The sequence below is a fragment of the Gossypium arboreum genome, chromosome 3 (assembly GCF_025698485.1).
Source record: "Gossypium arboreum isolate Shixiya-1 chromosome 3, ASM2569848v2, whole genome shotgun sequence".
Taxonomy (NCBI): domain Eukaryota; kingdom Viridiplantae; phylum Streptophyta; class Magnoliopsida; order Malvales; family Malvaceae; genus Gossypium; species Gossypium arboreum.
In genome coordinates this window covers 12,101,707-12,108,556 of record NC_069072.1, presented here as the reverse complement: position 1 = coordinate 12,108,556, position 6,850 = coordinate 12,101,707, and positions in this window count along the sequence as shown.

The following is a 6,850-nucleotide window of genomic DNA, read 5'->3' as shown; positions in this document are numbered from 1 at the left end:
TCTAGAGTTGATTTGATAGATGCGTTTTGCAAAATGTCAACTATAGAAAACAGAAAATGAAACAGAGTAAGCATTACGAATGCTTAGTAAGTTCATAAGAAGTTTACCTAACTTACCTTAGCATTACATCAATTTAAACTATTGAAACACTTTGGCATAAAACATGACATCCTTTGGCATCCTAAACTTTCATTTTAATTGCAACTAAGAAACCAATAGGTTAGTTTGTTTACACATCAAGTGCTTCTAATATGAATCACATATACATATACAACTTTCAACAAAGCATAATATATATATCATCCCATTCATACTCATTTCATAAACATATAAATGCAATTCATATTCACACATTTTCAACCGTAACATTTCCATTAATACCATTTTCATTTTTGTTTTCACCCAGAGGTCTAAAGTAATTTGAGCTCAGATACTTTGAATTGATTTGATCCAATTTATTGACATTATCAGGCTTTTAGCATTAGCTTCGAATCAGAGTTGCTAACACTAGTTTAATTCGATGCTGTTAACACTAGTTTCAGAGAATCTGCAACAAATGCTTGGAATCCTAAATCACTTTACATCTATATAATTTCGTTTTGCAATGTTTTCAAAGCATACATGTTTTTGGACCTAATAACAATAATAGCTTTCTCTTGTTTCCAAAATATTTTTCAATTCATAATTATAAATATATTCATTTTCTTTTTAAAAGTATTTTATTCAAATATTGTATTAGTCATTTTTCAAATGATGATACTTTTAAAATTATTTTAAAAATATATATTTTTACTTGAATCTCAATTTTTAATGAATGTCGCGATAAAATGTTTTTAAGCGTATACTTTTTATATAAATTTAAGCTAAAATCTTAGCTTTTAAAGAAATATAAAAATAAAATTTATAATAAAATTTAAAAATCAAATAAATAAATTTTAAAAAGATTTATAAAATTGTAAATATAGATAAAAATGTATTGTGGGTGAATGCTAACCATTGCCAGCCAATGTAGTAAATATTAGTCAATGTTGGTGAACATTAATCAATGTTTATAATTTTTCAATATATTTTCAATTAATATATTTTATATACATTTCAAAATTTCAAAATTTTAATCTATCTTAACCAACTCCTAATTAATAAAGAATGTTTTGGAAGTTTAAATATTGATAACTAGCCAAATCCTTGAAATATTTGAAAGTTGGTGGATTTTTAGTTTTTTACCTTTATAATTTTATAATTATTTTTCATAATAAGTGTAGAAGCCCAAATTGCTCGGGCCTAATTATATGAAAACCCAACCAAACCTCTAAACCCACTAAAACCCTTAACCCATGACCCATTTACATCTACCCAAACCCAATTCAAAAGCCCATTAAGCCCCCAAAAAAAAAACCTAACCCAAAAAAAAAAACAAAGAAAAAAAAAAGAAAAAGAAAAACCTACCAAAAAAAACCTAACCCCCAAAAAAAAAAGAAGAAAAAAGAAAAACCTAACAAAAAAAGATAAAAAAACCTAGCCACCTAACCACTTTCCCACTTGCCCCATTTTTCCTCCCATTGTCTACCACCACCACCTACAAAATAGAAAAAAAAAAGAAAATCATGTAAAAGATGGCTATAAAAAGCCATTCAAAATCATGTAAAAAAGAGGAGGGGATTTTACAAAGATTGAAAAAAAACATAAAAATCCTTCAAATTTTGAACACAAAAGAAACATCAATAAAAGGTTGCATCTTTTTCTTTTTCCTCTTCTTTCAATTTTTTTCTTTTTTTGTATTGTTTTTTCTTTCTTTATATATACATATATTGTTAAAAAATTTAACTTTTCCGCCACTGTGGTGTGGTGGCATGATTTACGACGACGGCGACGAACCGACGATCAACCGGTGACCGCCCCTTGGCCGGATTTCCTTTTCCCTCCCTCTCTCTTCTTTCCCCTTCTTTTTTTAGGTATTTTATATATATTATGTATATATTTTTAATGCCATTAGTTATATATTTCTTATGTATATATTCTTAAATACTATTATATACATATATATATATATTTTAAATACCATATTGTGTATATATTATTATTACAAATTATTACTATTGCTAGTATTATTATAACTATTATTATATTAGTGTATATTTTATGTACATATGTATATATATATATATATTTTGCACATATCATTATTTTATATTATTGTTGTAAATTTTTATGTATATATTTTTAGGTACGTTTCCTAATATTTTCTTTTATTGTAGATATTATTATTATTATTATTACATACTTTTATTATATGCATATATATATATATATATATGTATTTTTATGTACATATTATTATTTTATATTATTATTACCAAATATATCATTTTTCCTATTTTATTATTAGTACATGATTTGTTTTTATTTTGTAAATATCATTATTATTGTTATTCTAATATTCTAGTATTCCATGTTAATATTTTTCATTAATGATATCATTTTTTTTACGTCCTTTATCTATTTTAATTTCTCACTTTAGGAATATTTTTTCTTATGTTTTAATTAATTTCAAAAATAAGGCAATGTACCGATTTAATATTAAGCCATCGATTTCATCGCTATGTTGGGTGAAATTCATCGGCTTGTGTTAAAAAGCAGGACACCCTTTCTAAAAAGAAATCGAAAACTAAAATTCTCATTTTCAATCGGATCACGATTAAATATTATATTGAACTCGTATTTTGAAAATCAAGTCAACAAATGTTTATGAGATACCAATTTTGGGCGTCGCGAGGTGCTAATACCTTCCTCGCGTAATCGACACCCAAACCCCAATTTTTCTCTGGACTTTCACGTAGACCTAAATTTGGCCTTCTTTTTATTTTAAAATAATTTTATTAGGTGTCCGATCACACCTATAAAAAGGATCGATGGCGACTCCTTTGTTAATAAAATCGAAAGTTGGTTTTCAAATGTTTAATAAATCGCCACAATTAGCGACCAAGCGAAACTAATTTTTTTTTACGTCGCTATTTGGCGACTCCATTTGGGACCCTTTTGAGAGTCGAGTCGAATTAAACTCGCGTTGTCAAAATTTTCAAAGTTTCTTGTTCAAATTAACATTTAGTCGTGATCTTCAAATTTTTGTTTTCAAAAAAATCATGCATTTGCATCGTGTTGTATATATTCTAACTTGTTTTATCTGGTTGTTTTTCACTTTAAATTTTTGTGATTTTAGTTTGGTTTAGTTTTTAAATAAAACGTAAAGGTTTGCAAGTTTCTCCCCACACACCGTGCACGTGCATTTTGTTGCATAACATGAGCTCTCTACCCGGCTCCGTCCGTTTAAGTGAAAGTAAACGCTACGCCTTCGTGAGTTAACTCGTCCCTCCGCATACAAGCTAGTGAATACTTTGGGTTACATATGACTTATGCTTTCGTGAGTTAACTTGTCCCTCCGCATAGGCATAAGTAAATGTAATCCTCGAATTGAACTCGTGAGCTGTGATAGACTATGACCGAGGCTCGTGCTAATCTTAGCAGATGATAGTACGGCAATTCGAGTACCTATCTAGAACCAAAACCGCATATAATGAACCATACGAGCCACCTAACTAGAGCCATGCCGAACCTCTGTCCGTTTAGTAGTCCCCAAAATAAGTGCACGGAGGAATGCCTCTTGCCTTTTGCATTTTCACTTTCTATATAAGAAGATCGGTCATTTAATAAACTAGGTCGGGTAGTTCGATTTGTTGAAGTTCTCTATGTTTTTCTACCGTATTAAATTACTAATCAAGTTTGTTTGTCTTTGCTTTATTGTTTTTCATCATGCATTATAGGCATCATATTAGGAAGGTGTTGATTAAAGATTGGTTGCCAAAACGGGTTTCTAATGGAGGAGTCAATTATACGAGTGACCAAACGTTGTGTAATACTCTTTTGATTAAGGAAATGCCTAAACAGGGCTATCTTGAAATTAACACCAAATTTTTGCATATTCATTCATGATCGACATTCATTTGACATTCATGCATTCATTCATGCATTCATTCATACATTGCATATCCCATACTCGGTCATTTGAAGATAAAATATATAATTCGCAGTTGTAATACCACAAGATGGAACCACGTCATTCAGATAAAACTCGCCGACAAGCTAGAGTAATGGAGGTGAATTCAATGAGAAAACGAAAGATTGAAAAAGGCCGAAAACCGAATGGGAGCCTATGGAATTCCTCCTTTATCAAGAACATTTACGTCTGCGGGAATGATATACCGAGGCGAGGACAATGCACAAGGCACAATGTTAATGATCGAAAAGGGTTTTCGAACATCAAGATAAATTTCATTGACAAAGGAGTGACACAAGTAAAGATGTCTCAAGGATACGCCTTTGTCCCCCGGTTTCATGTTGAATAATTGACCGCCGAGAACCTTCTTGTAGTTTATAAGTCTTCAGAGTAATGCTCAAACATTAACATTCTATTGTGTCCTTAGATATAATAGAATTCCTTTGTAAGAGCTTGCATTCGCTCTTTATCATTCAAATGAATATCAATGAAGATGCATTTTGTCATGATCTTCGCATTATCACTAATTTCATAATCATTTTCTCATTTCGTAGCTTTGTCCTTACATTTGCCTCATGCCATGCCATAACATTTCATTTGTTGGTTCCAATACTTGGATGCCCCTCTATAGTCTCTTTTTTTCATTCAACTTTCAGGTGCTCAGATGTCAACAGCATGAACAAACCCGTTACGAGTCCTGAAATCGATTTTGAGAAGGCTGTTTGTTTAGGAGAATTTGAAGCCGAAGAAAATGCTGAAGACTATGTCTTGTCTCCTGACTTGCTAAGAATGGTGGAACAAGAGGATAAACAGATTTTGCCTCATCAAGAATCCGTTGAAACAATAAATCTGGGAACTGAAGAAAGGAAACAAGAAGTGAAGATTGGCACTTCTATTTCAGGGGGCACCAGGCATAATTTGATTGCTTTGCTCCTCGAGTACAAAGATGTATTCGCATAGTCATATCAGGACATGCCAGGATTGGATGAAGATGTAGCGGTCTATAAGCTCCCATTAAAGCCAGAATGCAAGCCCATTCAACAAAAGCTAAGACGGATGAGGCCTGAGATGTTGTTGAAGATAAAAGAAGAAGTCAAGAAGCAATTTGATGCTGGCTTCCTACAAGCCTCCAAATATCCAGAATGGGTGGCTAACATAGTCCCGGTACCAAAGAAAGACGGCAAAGTACGAATGTGCATGGATTATCGTGACCTGAATCGAATCAAAATAGCCCCAGAAGATATGGAGAAAACTACCTTCATAACGATGTGGGGAACATTCTGCTACAAGGTGATGCCTTTTGGGTTAAAGAATGCAGAGGCAACATATCAGAGGGCTATGGTGACATTATTCCATGATATGATGCATAAAGAAATAGAGGTCTATGTTGACGATATGATTGCTAAATCCGAGGGAAGAAGAGCATGTAGTGAATCTCAAGAAGTTGTTCGACAAATGAGAAAGTTCCAGTTAAAGCTCAATCCGACCAAATGTACGTTTGGGGCTACCTCGGGAAGTTGCTAGGCTTCATTGTCGATGAAAGAGGTATCGAGGTTGATCCAGATAAAATAAAAGCCATTCAAAAGTTACCATCTCCGCACATAAAAGGAAGTTAGAGGATTTTAGGAGATTAAACTACATCTCCCGATTCATTGCTCAACTTACCAACCAATGCGACCCAATCTTTCGGCTTCTTCAAAAACATAACCCGGGAGATTGGAATGAGGAATGTCAGGTGGCCTTTGATAAGATAAAGCAATATTTGTCTAGTCCTCCAGTGCTAGTACCGGCAACTCCGGGGAGACCATTGATATTGTATTTGACCGTGTTCGAAAATTCAATGGGTTGCGTACTGGGGCAACACGACGAGTCAGGAAAGAAAGAAAAGGCGATCTACTACCTCAGTAAAAAGTTCACTGAATATGAGGTAAAGTATTCGTCCATTGAAAAATACTGTTACGCTCTGGTTTGGGTAGCTCGGAGACTCAGACAATATATGTTGTATCATACGACATGGCTAATTTCAAAGCTAAACCCAATAAAATACATGATGGAATCACCGGCACTCTCAGGAAGAATGGCACGATGGCAGATCCTCCTATTAGAATATGACATTGCCTATGTAAGTCAGAAGTCAATAAAAGGGAGCGCAATAGCTGATTTCTTAGCGACTCGAACGACGGAGGGATATGAGCCCTTGAAATTTGATTTCCCAGACGAAGACTTAATGTGCATCACAGAAATGGAATCTGAGTCATCAAAAGAGAAGTCATGGAATATGTGCTTTGATGGTGCGTCAAATACTTTAAGGCATGGAATTGGAGCAATCTTGGTATCACCAAACGGGAATCATTATCCATTCACTGCAAGACTGAATTTCTTCTGTACCAATAACATAGCAGAATATGAGGCCTGTATCATGGGACTTCGTGCAACCATTGAACGAAACATCGAAATCTTAGAGGTGTACGGGGACTCAGCCCTAGTGGTTTACCAAATCCGTGGAGAGTGGGAAGTGAGGGACCCAAAATTGATTAAGTACAGTGATTTAGTAGTGAATTGATCAAAGAATTCAAAGAAATAACTTTTCATTACTTCATGAGAAGAAAACTAATTGGTGATGCCACGCCACTTTGGCTTCAATGTTCAAAGCAAGTAAAGCGAAATAATGCCCTCAAAATGAGCATATACGAGGTCCCCGCACACTTTGTTGTAGCATTGAGAAAGAGGCGAATGACGGCCATGGTTCCATGATATCTTAGAATATATCAAGAATCAAAGCTATCCGAACAAGCGAAT